General features: G+C 36.3%; 1 non-coding gene across 1 annotated transcript; it reads right to left on the bottom strand.

Moving 5' to 3' along the window:
- Window positions 1–205: 205 nt before the first annotated feature.
- On the bottom strand, window positions 206–327 carry LOC117036515 (small nucleolar RNA SNORA32). The gene has a single exon (XR_004425406.1). It is a non-coding gene; the product is annotated as a small nucleolar RNA SNORA32 (small nucleolar RNA).
- Window positions 328–16,020: the final 15,693 nt, after the last annotated feature.

The raw sequence follows: 16,020 nt of genomic DNA, 5'->3' as shown, positions 1-16,020 counted from the left end.
TAAAATGTACATAATAATATCTATGTTTAAAGGTGTTGTGATGTTTATGTGAGATACTGCATGTACAATGGTTGGAATATAATGAATACCCCCCAAAAAATGCTACAGTAAGAAAAAAATAATATCTAAAACACAGAGGACTCTATCTGAATAAGTTAAAAAGGGGGATATTTTTTCATCTCGTTTTCCTTTTTTAAAGAAAATAAAATGTTCCCAATAGGCTGAATGCTAGCAACCTAGCAGAAAGAAAATCTAGTGGGAAAAATGTTTTGTGGTCATATCCATGGCAAATGAGAAACTGCATTCTAAAAGCCTTGGTAATGAATATTATGTTTTTCCTTCTAAAAGGTATTATGCTAGAAATTATTTCTGGACTCTTAAGAATTCTTGTTCATGGTATTCTCTCTTTATGCTTCGTCTTTAAGCATAAATGTTTAGTCCTTGTAAAATATTCACTACACAATGTTAGCATTTCAAAATCTCAGTAGCATCAGTTTCATCTTTTCCTATATCTTCATGAAACAAGAACCTAAATAGAAAATACAGCCCACTAATGGAAAGAAATGTAAAACTTCTATTTAAATACTTTAAAGAAGAATAAAATATTTGAACATTCAAAGAAGAGGGACAGTCCCTTTGCTAGGAAAGACTGTACTCTGGGAGAGGTATTGGGCAAGTGTCTCCTGATTGATGGTGGTGGTGGTGATGGTGATGGAGGCATGGACCAGTTCCTATGTCACAGAAAAGAGGGCTTAGTCACTAGGGAAACAACAGAGTATTAAGTATTCCAGGGAGTATCAGATTATGGCAAAGCTTTAGGAATGACAGGAAAAATAAGAGGGAATGACAATTCAGAAGTGATTCACAGCAACATGAAAATAACAAACTGGCAGACTTCATGGATGCTAAAATTCACAATTCTAAAATGGTCACCAATTTACTCCTAAAGAGTGTGTCTCAGCAAAAATTGTAGTTTAAAGCAAAGATTTACTGTTTTTTTCTTTTTTTTTATCAGGAGATGAGTTGCTCAGGAACAAAATTTTATAAGGCTTATTGTCATCAAATGCCAGTGTTTAGGGATGGTGTCTATTAGCACATGTTACTATAAGGTGATAACTCACATAAAGCTTATATCAAGCTTAGGTTTCATTAGAATAATTTTTGAAATCCAGATGACTTTGCAGAAATTTTCATTTCCAGTCACTACAGTAAATCATTTCCTACTCAGAACTACTTCAAAATTATAATGTGTTCCAAGGACATATTGAACTCTATTTTTATACTTGTTCAGTTTTACCTTCTCTAGGAAAAACGTCATCGACAATGAGCTAAATAAAATCAGAAGATCCTATAGTCATCAATATTACTATTGTTTTATTGACTACAATAAATCAATTAAATAATTTAAAATTATTAGCTCACTTCTTGTATGTTGAAAAATACACCACCCTTGAAATTATAACATATGGGTAGCCCAAATATGTGCCAATTTGTTGTCTGTATGGACTTGCGATGATTGAATAGGAAAGTGCCTAGAACAATAGTAAAACTAATGAAGGTCTAGGAATCAAATGACAGAATTTTGCATTAGTTCTACCATTTGCTAACTGTATACCATTTGTTAGGCAAAAAAATTGAACTTCATTTTTCCCTTTAGTTCGATGGGAATGATTTCACAGAGCCGTTTAATAGGACAAAGGTGATAATAAAGGTCATTTAAAACTCACAAGGGCTGAACAGACATATATAAGACTCTACTACTTCTACTACAGCTACTAATACTACTTTTATCACTGCTGTTACAACTGCTAAAACCACCAATGACAGCAATATTCTTATCTTGGGTTTGATGCAAGCAACTATTTCTCATCCTAGGTTTCAATATGATTAATATAAACTACACGTATACATTCCTCCAACACCTATACCATTAAAAACAATAAAAGGTTATGTAAAACACAGTAGTATGCTTTTATATATCCACTTTTAATTAAAATCTACATATAAATTATAAAAATGTCAAAAACTAATACAAAATTATGATGTAAAAAACGAAATATTGGAATAAATGAAAGAATGATGATCTTCTATCATCCTCTCCCGATCCCATTCCCCAGAGACTATTCAGCCTATGCTTTTTTAATCTACTGATTTCCAGGCTAGCTCTTTCAGGAATAGAATAAATACATTTTGAATGTTCACTGTTCAATACTACACAAGTTTCTACACAAATAAGTTAGCAGGTAAGGGCCTCCAAACCTTGCCCTCGAGTGGGAAGAAAAAACTAACCTAAAACATTGTCATTAACAGATAGATTTGAGGGCGTGTTCGGCGCAAGGCAGAGTACTGGATGTAGCAACAGGATGAATTCCCAGCTCTTCTTTTTGCTAAATTTCATGAAGGCTGTTTCTCTTTTATCTACAGTGACCATTATAGCATCCCTCTTTTTATTTTTAACAGAGTTTCAGTTATCTCATAGTTCCAACTTCATAATTTATTTTTTCTGTAATGTGTTCCTTATTATATCCATAAAGTCAATTTGATTGCAGCAATTAAGTGTACCTGAATCCTTTTGCAGGTTTCCTGAAGACAGTGAATGCCATCCATCTTACACGGAATGGCTGGAGACCTGAGAGACAAGGTCAGGAAGATAGGGATATACATGTGTCTGCCAAAGACTGCCCAGGATTGAGGTGGAGTGGCTACACGGAGGTAAAATCTGGTTACTGATACTGGCAGGACTAAGACTATATATGGTATCCACAGGCAGGGATCGTAGAAGGGTAATGCATCAAGCAGCCATAAAAACATGCTTTCACTTAAAATGATAGCTTCAGCATTTCCACACGTAACTGTAAATAACTGTACGATAGTCAGGGATATGCCATTTACCATTGGTCGTGCGTTATATTGTTTCCCATGTGGTATTATAAATAATGGCTGCATGGAATGCATAAAGATCTCTTCAAATTTGTGCTCATTTCATTAGAATATAGTCCCTGAGGTAAAAGTTTAAGTCAAAGAATATGAAAATTGTAATAACATATATACAATAGTGCCTAACTGCCAGACTCACAATAATTTAACTTAAAGCACTGATGCTTTAGATGGCGCATTTCACTGCTTCCTGTACCTCTCCTCTGACCCCTCACCCCAACTTTGGTTAATATCCAAACTACATAAAGAACTCATACAAATCAATACCAAAAAATGAAACAATGTGATTAAAAATGGGCAAAGAGACTGAATAGACATTTTTCCAAAGAAGACATCCAAAGGGCTCAACTTCACTAATCATCAGGAGAATTCAAATCAAAAAAAACAATGAGGTATTACCTCGCATCTCTTAGAATGGCTATTATCAAAAAGACAAGAGATATCAAGTGTTGGCTAAGATGTGGAAAAAAGGAAACCATTTTATACAGTTGGTAGGAAGGTAAATTGCCAGGATATGGAAACAACCTAAGTGTCCATCAATGAAAGAATGGATAAAGAAGTCGTGACACACACACACACACACACACACACACACACAGGAATATTATTCAGCCATGAAAAAGGAATATTCTGCCATTTGCCACAATGTGGACAAAATAGATGGAACTTGAGGGCATAATGGTAAGTGAAGTAAGTCAGGTCGATAAAAAGACAAATACTGCATGATCTCACTTACATGCGGTTTCAAAAAAGCCCACACTCACAGAAACAGAGACTAGAATGGTGCTTACCAGGGGCTGCGGGCTGGTGGGTGGGGGGAAAAGGCAGATGTGCATCAAAGGGTACACACTTGCAGGTATAAGATGAGTAAGCTTGGAGGATCTAATGTACAGCATAGTGATTATAGTTAATACCGTATTATACACATGAAAGTTGCTAAGAGAGTAGATCTTAAATAGCCTCACCGCAAAGGAAATGGTAATTATGTGACGTGATGCAGGTGATAGCTAACCCTATGGGGGTAATCGTTTTATAATATATAAGTGTAGCAAATCCATAGGTTATATACCTTAAATTGATGCAACGTTACATGTCAATTATATCTCAATAAACCTAGAAAAATTATTTCTATTTCTTCTTTTGTGAATTGCTGATTAGTATGGAAAACCTCACATAAACCTTAATAATTTATCTGACCTTTTTATATAGAATGATCTTAACCCATTGTTGTACTTGTAATATTCTTCCAGTTTTGTTTTTTGCCTTTTAATTTGGATTATGTTACCATTCATTTATACAATAAAACCATTTTATGAAATCAAATGAATGCCCGTTTTCTTTATTGTTTCCATTAAGTAATGCAATTAATTGTAGGCAATTTTGCAAAGTTATTAAAATCACTCTAAGCTACTACTACTACCACCACCACCACCACCACGATACCATTTTAGTTTGGAGTCTATACAAAATAAAAAGTCAAAAACTGTCCCTCTCCTCCCCCCACATCCAAACCCAAAGCAGAGGTAACAGCCAGCAGTTTGGTGTCTATCCTTTGAAGCTGTTCTTTTAAATGAATTTACAATCTCCTTTGCCCTCACCCTTCTCACCCTATCTGTCATTAAGCTCAGTAGATGCAACTTGCAAAACACCCTTTGAATTCTCCATTTCTTTTTGTTTCCAAGTCACTTTTCTGGTCCAAGTCATCGTTACCTCTTGCAATAGCCTAATAAGTAGTCTTCCAACTTCCACATAATTTTCTCAACAATCCATTATCTCCGCAGTGGTGCACAATGACCATTTATTTATTTATTTACTTTATTTATTTACTTATTTTTACAATGACCATTTAAAAATGCACTTTCTTTTAAAATCATTGAGTGGTTTTATAATTATGTTAAAATGTACATCTTTAACCAACTTATAATGCCTTGCAGGGATTGGCTCCTGCCTGTTTCTCCGGCCTCCGGCATTGCCTCTTTTTCTGCTTACCAACAATATTTTTACTTTTCAGGTTCCTTGAAACTCTTTCCTAAGTCAAGCAATATAATATTCTCTCTCCTTGGTATGTTTCTCCCTCCCCACTCTCTTTGCCTGGCTAACTCCAGCTCATTCTTCACATTATATGTTACTTCTGATTTGTCTTCCCTCAGTTTCCCCAATCTAAATGTTATTTCTATTTTCACACTTTTAATTTTACATTGTAATATTAGGATCAGTTATTCATAAATAATCATTTGTGTAATTATTTACTTAATATTTGTCATTCCCAGTACACCATAAGTTCCATGAAAGGAGATGGTCTGTCTTAGTCACTTATTAGGAAGGATGGAGACAGTCTGTCTTATTCACTTATTGGGAGGGGACTATTCCCAGGATAGAACACCAGGGAAACTTCTAAAGTGCTGAAAATATTTCATGTCTTTATATAGGTGGTGGTTATGTGTTTGTATATATTTATTTTTACATGTGCACAAGGGTATAAATTTGTAAAAACCCTTAAGATATGTAAAGTTAATTATTTATACATGTAATTCTTAATATTTTATATTATTCTCCAATTTTAAAATTTAATAAATTTAACCAAAGATATGCATTTATAATTTTCATAGTAAATGTCACATTACCCTTCAAAAGCTGTAAAAATTTACAGTTCTGCCAACAGTATACGAGGGTACTCTTTTATCCCCATGCCCTCATCAATACACTCTCTCTACCAATACGAGCAGCAAAAGACAGCATCTCCCTGATGTTTAAATTTGCTTCCTTGATTATTAGTGAAATTGAACTAACATTTTTAATCCATCTGGGATTTATTTCAATATGATATAAGAATTAAATTTATTTTCCCATCCTTTGTCCCAGAACCATTTACTGAATAATCTTTCCCTTCCTCTTTCATTTGTTATGTCATTAATCTTTATTACATTCTTTTGATATCAATGGCCATGATAATATAATAAATTCCTGTATATAGTAGGATCTGTTTCTGAGATATCTATTCTCATCTATTAATTTGTCTCTTTATTGTTGCACCAGTGCCAGGCTGATGAAATTAACATAACTTTAGAAAAGTCATCGCCATTAATCTTTTTCAAATGTAAAAATAATCTGATACTTTAAATGATGTCTAAAATGGTTTTGTCAAGTCAAAAAAATACCAGCTGAGATTTTGATTTGCAGTTAATCTTAGGTTGAGTTTCTCAGGGGAAACAGATATTGAGATGGAGATTTGCTAGCAGGTAATTTACTTGGGGGTGATTATGGGAGTAACACCTGTGAGATAGTAAGGGATGCAAAGAAAAAGTTGAACTGAGATGAAATTGCAACAGAGGCTTCAGCTGATCCCACACGGAGCTATAGAGAGCTAGGATGATTCTTCAGAGTTGACCAGAATTAAAACAAAGGGGCTACATCAACCAGTCAATGGGTACAGGCTGCTTCCAAAGAGGAGATATAATGGGCAAAGCCAAGGACAGATCCCGGAGAAGGACTCAGCTCTGAGTAGCCAACACTCAAACTCTAGAAATGAGATCCTTAATTCTGAATGGGAATATGTGCTGTACACCATGGCATCCACTACACAATTTATACAATACTACTTTTTTTCCCCAGGAAAATTACCAGCTTTTCCTTTTATTCAACTACTTTGTATCTTAAATAACTTAGGCTAAAAACACAAAAGAAGACAATTGGAAAAGCTGAGTAACTTTCTGTGTAATGACTGGCAGTCAAAAAATAAATTCAATAATGGAATAATGAGCCCAAATCAACAAGTGAACTTAGGAATAAATAACCATCTTTTACTTAATATTAGCTAAAAGCATATGAGTATATGTACTTAAACAAAAACAAAAACAAAACAAAAAAACTAATCTTTTCCTTTGCTCACTTTGGTTTTTCCAAATTCTTTTCATCTTCCCTGAACTACAAGTACACTTCATGAGCCTCCTCTCATTTTTACTTCCTGCTCAAACTCTGCTTCTTTTGACATACCTGACCACCAAACACCCAGCATTTGCATGTTCAAATGTCTGCTAGAATCTCTTTCCCTCAATCCTGATCCTCTGTGATTCTCTTGGGGCCATCTCCAACTCTTCTCTCTCATAAACTACTTTCACTATGTGGTCAGGACCTACCACGTCTACCTGTGAGATATGGTTGAACTGTCTCTTATTTTTATTTTCAATGCTAGGGACAAAGTTCACAGCAACAGCATTTGTACATTGACGAATGTTGTAAATATCTGACTGATTTCTATGTTTCTAATTATTCCTCTCTATAACCAATGTGTCACTGACACCACCATCATCACCCCCCAAGCTTAAACACTTTGATACCTTTCTATCACTCACAGGGTAATAAAATCGAAGTGTGTTAATATGGAATTCAAAGCTCTGTGTACTCTCCACCTAGAATTTTGTTCTACAGCCCAGCTTTATTGTGCCACTTGCATTCTCATTCTTCTTATTTGTACTGCTTCCCTGTGTCTCTTTTTTCTATCCACCTATAAACATAATTCTCCTTCTGTCTCTCCCTGAAGATACTGTATTCGCCACGACTCAGCTTAAATGCTACGTTAGTGAAGCATTCTTGGATTCCCACATCAGAAGTTAATCGTGCATTCTTTTATTTCCCATACCGTGTTTTCCCGAAAATAAGACCTAGCTGGATAATCAGCTCTAATGCATCTTTTGGAGAAAAAATTAATATTAAGACCGGGTCTTATATTATACTATATAAGACCGGGTCTCATAGTAAAATAAGACTAGGTCGTATATTAATTTTTGCTCCAAAAGACACATTAGAGCTGATTGTCTGGCTAGGTCTTATTTTCGGGGAAACACAGCAGTACTTTGTTTATACCATTCTTGCAATATGTGTCCTGCTTTTATATATTCATATGTATGTGAGTTTCCCTGACTAGGTTGATTTTACAAGGCAGAAGCTGTTTATCTTATTCATCTTTGTATTCTTCACAAAGCCGAACCTAGTACAATTCTTCATTATGCAAAATATAGGTTATGAAATATAATTCTGATGTTTAAAAAAACAGAGATGTGATCATTCACTCAGTCCTCACTGGAACGCATTGAGAGCTGCACTGTCCAACATGGCAGCCACCAGCAACATGTGGCTATTGAAATTGAAATAAACTAAAATGAAATGAAATTAAAAAAAATTCTGTTCCTCAGTCACTTTAGCCACATTGCACATACCCTAGAGCCACATGTGACTAATCGCTGGCACATTGGACTACACATTCCAATAGGTAGGAATGATGGAATATTCCTACCATCACAGAAAGCTCTGTTGCATCAGAATGCTTTCAGCTGCAGATGACAGAATACTTGACGTATCTTAACTTGGGTTCCTCAAAAACAGACCCTGAGACAAGGTCTTAGGCACATGTAATTATTTAGAAGGTGATCCCAAGATCAAGGACAACAAATTTGAGGGGGTGGGAGTAAGTAAGACAGGAAAGGATATATTAGTAAGTGGGTTTCTGCTGTTAGCTACTGGGCCTCGGTTGGAGTCCTCTGAGAAAGTGTGTGGGACATATTTCATAAATGTCCCACCAGAGTGTGGGAAGGCTTAGCCACCCCTTCTCCCCTAAATGTCATTCCTTTTAATTGAGGCTTAGGAGGAAGGACTCCTTGTATTGCACCTTGGCAACACATCTTAGCTTAGAGAAGAGGTGCAGGCACGTGAGGTGGGAAACTATCAGAGGGCTGGCACTGCTTCTTACAGCAGCAGGTTGCCTCAGGTGGGCAAAAGGGTAAGTTGCGGCATCAACAGACCCTGATACACATCCAAATGGGGCTTAAGCAATAACCATAATGGATCACCCTGCATAGAAATGCCTGGAAAAGGCAAGCATAAATACTTTTTAATTCAGTGGCTTTATGATGAAAGGGCCCTCGGTCGGTGGTTCTACAATAATGTTGCTTTCCTACTACCATCGTCTCAAATTGTCTGTAGCACACCCAAACTTCCGAAGTAAGCATCCCACAGGCAGGACGGGGTGAGCCCTGGCGTTGGCTCTTTCCTAAAGAGTGAAGAGGACTTTTCTACATGCCTCCCTGAAGACATTCTTTTGTATCTCAGTGGCCACGACTGCATTCACATGCCCGGGAAGGTGGCAGGGTAATAAAATTGCCACCATTGGTTTAAACTAATCAACATTCACCTCTTGGCTACTGGGGGTTAGGGTGGGGGTGGGCGGGCTGTCTTTCCTGAAGACACTGCCTTCCAATGTATGAACTGAATAGGCTTCTGAGGGAAAAGAGAAGGGGCAACTGGACTGAGGCTGTGTATAGGCTAAGCAAACACAAATTTGTCACAGGTGTTGGCCTCAACATTTAAGAGAGATATTAACAAACTCAAAGGAATCTAGAAGACAATGACCTGATTTCCAGGGTCTGGAAACTGACTCATATTTTGAGTAGACAGTAGAACCAGACATGATCCAGAGCTCCAATGTCATTAAATAACTGAGTTCACCAACCCTTGAATTTTCCTAATATGCAGAATAGAAAACTTCAAGGGTCTCACGATAGCTATCATTAAATATTTGAAGAAATACCATTGGGTAGTAGATTAAAATTAATTCTGATGCACCCACCAGGGGATATAGCTAGGACCAGTGTAAGAGTTACATATATTTTTTTCAGCTATTGGACGGACATCCCCCTTTAACAATTAGAGCTATTGTTCATAAACAATATAATAAATTAGTGATATTCTCACCAATGGGAAATCAAGCAAAAGCTGAACGATATTAATAATTTACATTCCAATAGTGCTTTATGCTTCAGAGTATAGCTTCATTTGACTACTCTTAAAGCTCTATAAGGTGGTATTGTGTAGATACTATCACTTCTATTTTCATTATGGAAAGAACGCGGCTCAGCAAGCTTAACGACTGCTCAAGATTGTGGAGCTAATAGATGGCGTAGATGTGGCTCACATTCAGATTTTCTAATTCAGAAACATTGGCAGTTCTTCAAACTTTATAACTATCAGGCTATTTAAAATGTGTCTGTAATTGAAACTAATTTTGTAATAGACCTGGATCTGACTCTGGTTCTACTGCTTTCTTTCTTATTACTGGCAATCTTGTTCCCAGGAATACCCATCATTAGCCTCTCTATTCTTATACTCGTAGCTCCCGCTGATGTATTTCTAGGTCTTGCAGATTCTGCCTGTATTTCCATTAGTTGAAGATTCTTTATGCGGTATTAGTTAGTATGTAGATTTTTCACCCTTTCCCAGGATTACATAGCGTCCAGTTTGTGAATCAATGAGAACATAGCTAGAGAAAGTCAATCTCGTTTCTCTTCTGGATCAGTCTGAAGTTTCTTTCTTTCATGGAGTGTTCTTATTCCATGATTCATTGGAATATATAAACTCCATCCTTTCCTTTGTATTAGATATTAAGGACTTGAATCGATGTTCCAGTTACCCTCTCTTCTGTTCTTCACTTCCTTACTAGGTAGGGTCAGTGCCTTCTGTACAGTCAGTACTGAAGGAATTCTCTTCAAATCAATCAGGGACTTCTGACTTGTGAGATCTTGGTCTAGGTCTGGATTGTTGCTTTAGGGTTCTGTTTTTTTACATTCATACAAACATACTGTTTTTCTGGTTCTTGAGTTGGAATGTTTAACAACCACCAGAGTTTCAAGCTTTGCAGGATTTGAGGCAGCTCACTATTTTCAGGTACAAAAACAAAAACAAAACAACAACAGAAAAAAATCTTTGCATCTCAAATATGCTTAATGCAGGGTTTTTCTTCAACTCCTCATATGGGTTACTTTTGATCTAGGAAGAACAATTGTTGATAATGTTTATATAATATATATCTATATATCTATATCTATCTGTATATATGTGTGTGTGTGTGTGTGTGTATAAAATGTTCGCTTTTTGATTTGCTATTTCCTTCTACAGTTGATCCTTGAACAACAGGTATGAACTGTGTGGGCCCACATATATGAGGATTTTTTCAATAAATACTGTAAATGTTATTAAGAAAATGATTTTCTTAATAACATTTTCTTTTCTCTAGCTTACTTTATTGTAAGAATATGGTGTATAATACATATAACTTACGAAATATGTGTTCATCGACTATTTATGTTATAGGTGAAGCTTCTAGTCAACAGTAGGTTATTAGTAATTAAGATTTCAGGGAGTCAAAAGTTATATGCAGATTTTCAACTGTGTGGTGGGTTGGTGCCCATAACCCCTGCATTGTTTCAAGGGTCAACTGTAATTGGTGCTTTATTTTATAATAGCAATAACGAAAACAATAGTAAATAATAATATCTCACAATTATTGAGATTTTCCTATGTCCGAGACATGATTCTAAGCATTTTACAAGCAGTAACACAACAACTTTGTCAACAAGAGTACTATTGTTACCCTCATTTTACAAATTTAAAAAGTGAGGCACAGAGAGGTTAAGTAAGGTATCCAAAGTCACACAGCTATAAAGCAGGGAATCCAAGTTTTCTAGCCAGTCAATGTAGTTCCAGACCCCACGCTTAATCACTTTGCTTTATTATTAGTGGTATTAAATGGGTTCACCAAGATGGAGGTTTTAGAGGACTGGCAGGAAAGCACCAAAGAATCTCATTTCTTAGACTGTATTACTACATTTCTTTATTCCTTTCAAACAAACTCCTGGTGTTTCAACTTGCATGTTGAAGTGTTGACCAACTTTAAATATTTCAATTTTATTCATTTCCACTCTTTGCTACCTACCTAAACAAAAAAATAAATAAATAAATATACGTGTGTGTGTGTGTGTGTGTGTGTGTGTGTGTGTGAATTTAAAGTAGGTATTGCTACTAAGTCCTTTGTTCAGACCTCTAAAATCTTTGAGGTTAAAGGTTATGCCTTGTGAATTTTCTGAAGGGCTGACTTAACCTGTCTTTGAAAAAAAGTCCAAACTAGAAAGTAAAAGTAAGTGAGAGGAACAAAACTAACCAGAAGAGGGATGGGGAGGATTCTCAAAAGTTGTAAGGGCAACAAAAATCATGTGACTAAAACACATAAAAGGTTTAAATCACAAGTACTAGTAGAGAAAAGCAGTTTGTGCAGTATAAATATTCTTACATAGGGAGAAAAAATTAGGAATGTTTAGAACTAAAAGTTAGTGTATAGGATCAGATGTGTAGGATTAATTTTTGTAAATCAGAGAAAATGAAAAATTAAATTTCTACAAAGATAAAGATATATACAGAAGAGGAATCAGAGTCATTTCTATAGAGCTTCAGAAAAAGGAAGGAAAAAAAGAAAGAAAAAGGCAAGGAAATGGGACTGGGAAAAAAACATGACAAAGCAACAACAACAAAGAAAAAAACAAGAAAAATATTGAGGGGGCAATATTTACACTGAAATTTCCATGATTTTTAGCGACAAAAGCCACAGATACGTAAAACGTGAGAGAAAGGCAGAATTGAGTCTTTCCCATAGCTGGCTGCTGAAGTAAAGGCTGCAATGTTTCTTCATTATGACAATTGACCGGCCAGATAAATTATGATTCAGTAAGTTACAGGTGTGGGAAATGAAGTGGAAATGTACAAGGGACTCAGCAAACTGTGAAACTGCATTGGCTTTATCAGCGGACTCATGTTGAGTCCATCTAGTTGATGAACGTCCTTATCAGCCAGCAAATATAAATGACTTATGGGAACAATATTTCAAGGCATAATGACACAGCTATATCTAGTATTCTTCTCAGATCTGGGTTATTAAATATTAAATATCAAAGCTGTAAATTATAGTAGCAGCTTTATATAACTAAATTAAATTCAAACAAAACCTAATTTCCTTAATCATTGGCTGTAATCCTCCAGGAACATATGCTATTAACTCAACTACAAATGACACAGAAATTGTATGAGTTCAGTTAAGTCATTTGATATCAAATTCTAATCCAGGGCAGACTTCTCTGTAAATCTCCTACAGGGATTTTAATACTTCTACAATCATATTGGCTTTTACAGAGTAACTAATCTTTTCATACTCTTATTTCTCACTCCTTTATCCAATTTCTTTTTATTTTTTTGGTCTCTCTCTCTCTCTCTCTCTCTCTCTCTCTCTCTCTCTCTCTCTCTTTTTTCTCTCAGAGCATATTCTAGGTCATTTTTTAAAAAAAATCAGACTTCCTATGGAATTAAAAAAAATTATCCAAAATTATCATCAGAGTTATCATAACCGGAGATTGTGCACAGAGAAATAATTAAACTTAACTGGGAGTATTTATAGATCCAATTAACTGTCTATGGCCATGTATGTCAGTGCAAATGCAAAACAGTAAAAAAAATGATCAGTATAATTTGTCCTATTGTCCTCATGGCCAAATGTTTAGCATAGTTTTTCAATAATGAAGAGCATTGTGTCTACTGTAATTATGAACAAATGGCTTAAGTTAATTTATTTTGCGCTCTTCTTGAACAAATGTTAGCCATTTTTTGAATAGTCCATTATGAATATAGGCTAAATAATATATATTTAAGAATCTTAAATTACTTAAGTAAGAGAATTTGAAAGGGAGGGAAAGAATTAGTTCATATTATGGGGATCTACACCACCATAAGGAGATGAGAGTCCTGGCAAAATGGACACCCGGGAAGTTTGGGCTCCTGTTCATAACCAAAGTAAACAGTGGTGTGAGGCATGGGGAGATTGGACAGGAAGGGGTCAGAAGGAATAAATTTTCCTACTTTTCTCTTCTTCCTCCTGCTGTTTCTTCACACATAAACATCTATGATTTACATAAATCCATATATAATTGAATATGTATGCATTTCTCTATACATCTATATCTCTATATAGAAATCCCACATTCATATGTATTTGTATATGCATGTATATATGTATGTATAAGTCAACTTTGTTCTATATTTAAAGTAAACATATAAATCAGTGTTTTTCCTAGTAGTTACTATAGATATCTGGGGAGGTTGATCTTTGCATGAGGGAACTGGCTTTGAACTCTTGCTTCTGCTCGGATTCCTCCCTTGCCTAACTGTGAATATCCGAAAGCCTGACTTTTCAACCCTCTACTCTTTCTCCTTACATTCTATTCCCAAAATTCAATGTTTGTCTGTATGCTGCTGTGGGTTCTGACCTCAAGGCACAAATCATAATTCACAGAGACAGTATTTGATGAAGAGTACAGAACTTAAAATGAGGGTCTCTCTTTGCTACGAAAAGATGTAGAGTGAAAAATGAAATAGACTCACTTTTGCCTTTTCTTGTTTAAAAATGAAGCAGACCGAAACAAAACAAACAAGAAAGATAAAAGAAGCAGGTGGTCCATCAGCTAGCAGGAAAGGTCTAAATTACATGCCTAACACTTTGTTTGCTCTGTAAATCATAAACAATACTTGATCTAATGTGGTTTAAGACATAAGTAACTCATATGTTCCCAGGTTTTCTCCAGCGTGTGGCTCTCTAGCTAGCTTGAGGACAAAGTCAGCAAAAGAATTTGTCCTCAAGTCTCTGAAGTCAGGTGGGTTGTCCTGAATATAAAACTGACAGTCTCTCTGCCCTGTTTGAGGCTCAGTGCTCTTGCGACAGACGATCATCTCTGGAAGGGCCCAGGACCTGCAGTTTGCGGGGGCTCTTGCTCTGGTTACTCATTCCGGTGGTGCTGATCCACCATTGACACTGCCCTCTGGAGCAACCGTAGGGCCACACTTCACTTAGAACTCCATCACCACTTGCCTTTGGCTTTGGTTCTCTTCTGTAAGACAGTAGGAAAATGCCCTTCCCTTTTCACCACCCTACATTTACAGGGACGTCCCAATGGTTGGAGTGTTGTGGTTCCCTCATCATCCCTGGCTGTAACACTCAACCAAAGGCGTGTCGGTGACACAGGAACTGGCAGGGTTACAGTAGCAGCCTCACAGAGCACATAGGAACCACTTTCCTTCCCTCACCTGCTTCGGCTGACTGACTGAGTTTGACTCATAGAGCCAGCAATCCTTCATCAGTTTTGGGAAACAATTTCTCTCAAGTGCCCTCGTTGCAGTGGCCCTACAACAGTATGTCTCCATTGGTCACTCAGGCCCCCATCAGTCCTACAGCCTGCCTGTGGATGGAATTCAAGTTCTTTGAGATTTGGTGTGTCCCACAGAAGCCTAGAGCATGGCTAGGTCTAGTTTGGAATGTGCAGAATAGGAGGTAGGGGGTGGTAATAGAAGAATAAACAGCCTCTATCTCAGGGAAGGCAAGAGAGCAAATTACAGTAGCTCCGTAAAAGGTGGGATTGGGTGTGTGTGTAGGAGGATGAGGGGTAGAGAGGGAGTTTGAAGAGGTGGGGGGAGGCAAAATGTCATCTATGCTAGCATGTCTGAGCCTCAATCCTGGTTGCGATGTTCCTTGATAGGTATATGTGGTCAGCCATACTAAGACTTCCATTTATTATAATCAATTTTTAGCTAATTCCATTAAGGACATTTTCATTTGTGACTCCATTTTCAACTCTTAGTAGTTTCAGAAAATGGTAAAAATTGTCTTGAATGCCCTTGACTCAAAATTGGATTGAACTGATTCATAATAAGACTTTTTTAAGTTTCTTGAATTTCTTGTACAAAGTACCACTATCTATTAGCCTATTTCCTACTGTTTCTATTCATCATTCATCGCTCATTTTACCACCACAACCTTGGGAGTCTGTTGTTGTTAAAAGAACAACAAAAGTCGATAACTGAGCAGCAGCTGTGTTAATATATGATTTTTCTTAAGGTTTTATGGGAAACAAAGGCAGCATTGGTATAATTGTTGAATCTTGGGCTTGTTAAAAATTTTCATTTTTTTTCCTACACTGGTACTTTTGAAAAGATGAAGCAGTAAGAATTGCAGTCAATTTCATGCTCAATAAAAAACATTGAGGTGAAAAGTTCTGTACCAGAGGCTTCAAAGAAAAAAAAAATATATATATGTTTGTGTGTGTATACACACACACACACACACACACACACACACACATGTGGCTCATGTTAAAGCATAAAGCTTACCTCTTCCATTAGGTAATTTGGAGAATCCAAATAGCTTCAACCATTGCTATG

Source organism: Rhinolophus ferrumequinum, chromosome 16 (genome assembly GCF_004115265.2).
Source record: "Rhinolophus ferrumequinum isolate MPI-CBG mRhiFer1 chromosome 16, mRhiFer1_v1.p, whole genome shotgun sequence".
NCBI lineage: Eukaryota > Metazoa > Chordata > Mammalia > Chiroptera > Rhinolophidae > Rhinolophus > Rhinolophus ferrumequinum.
Note: the sequence above shows the minus strand (reverse complement) of the source record. Positions and strands in the feature narration are given on the sequence as shown.